Below are 1,224 nucleotides of genomic sequence, written 5' to 3'. Positions count from 1 at the left end.
TTCCATCATATACACAGTTTACAGTTTGGTTCAATGGCTCTTAGCACCCCCACTATACAAACTGTTCCAGCACCCCTGCAAAGATCTCTGTCCTTCACCTAAGAAGACAAAGGCACCAGCAGCTTTAGGCCTCTAGGAGTGACCCTGACCAGGGAAAGGGTCAGTCACCATCTTGCTAGAAGACTGTGGGTGAGAAAAGCCATATTAAACAAAGACTTGAACGAAAGCTTTGCCAGAAGATGGGACTGGGCAACAGGGGATGGATCTCTTGATGATTAGCTTTTCTGTTCATTCCCTCTGGGGCACCTGGCATTGGCCACTGTCAGAAGACAGGATACTAGGCTAGATTGGCCTTTGGTCTGACTCAGTATGGCCATTCTTATGTTCTTATTAAGTTTTAGACTTTGACAAGTGTTTTCACTTTTATTGTCTTATAACCATTTCTAACTTTTGTCTCTTATACTTGAAGTCACTTAAAATCCTGTCTTCTTTTGTGAACCATCTCATTTTATTTTTAATCTAAACCAATCCAGAGCTGTATTTAAACTGAACTGTTTAGTAACTACAGTTAAAATAACTAACGAACAGTTGAATATTGACTCCATGCTGGGGCAATTAACCTTAATATATGAACTGACTGGGAGATGGCTGGACAGTGCAGAACACACATTTTTGGGAAAACCTGGGTTTGGGAGTGTGTTGGAGTCACCCTGCAAGTAGTAACCATGTCTGGTGGAAGCCTGTTTGTGACTAGTGTATTGTTGGCAAGCTGCTGGACAAGGGCTGCACCTATACACGCTCAAGGTGTGACCTTCATGCTGTAGGCTGTTTGTGAGTGGCCCAGGCTGGGAGCTGCAGCAGCAAAGCATTATGAGGCACCCACAGTTACCCACCAGGGGAAGCTGGTGACACAACCCCTCACTGGTCTGGACTGCACCTAGAATGTGACGGCTTGATGTTTCGTGTTATGTTAATTGAACAGTAAGGTCACACCTACCAACCTCAAAAGGGTTTTAACCCAACCCATGAAAAGGTTTCACCCAGCTAATAAGCTATGTTGAAAGCAATATTATATATTGTTATCTTAAAGACACCAAGCAAGGCTAAAATAAAATGAAATGGGAAACCTTTTTAATGTTCTTGTCCTACCGCCTATATTTACATTCTGCATCCTGACCTGATAACGAGATATAAAGTAACAAATAGAAAACCAAGAACTTTTGA

The sequence above is a fragment of the Eretmochelys imbricata genome, chromosome 4 (genome assembly GCF_965152235.1).
Source record: "Eretmochelys imbricata isolate rEreImb1 chromosome 4, rEreImb1.hap1, whole genome shotgun sequence".
Classification (NCBI taxonomy): domain Eukaryota; kingdom Metazoa; phylum Chordata; order Testudines; family Cheloniidae; genus Eretmochelys; species Eretmochelys imbricata.
This window is presented reverse-complemented; position numbering follows the sequence as displayed.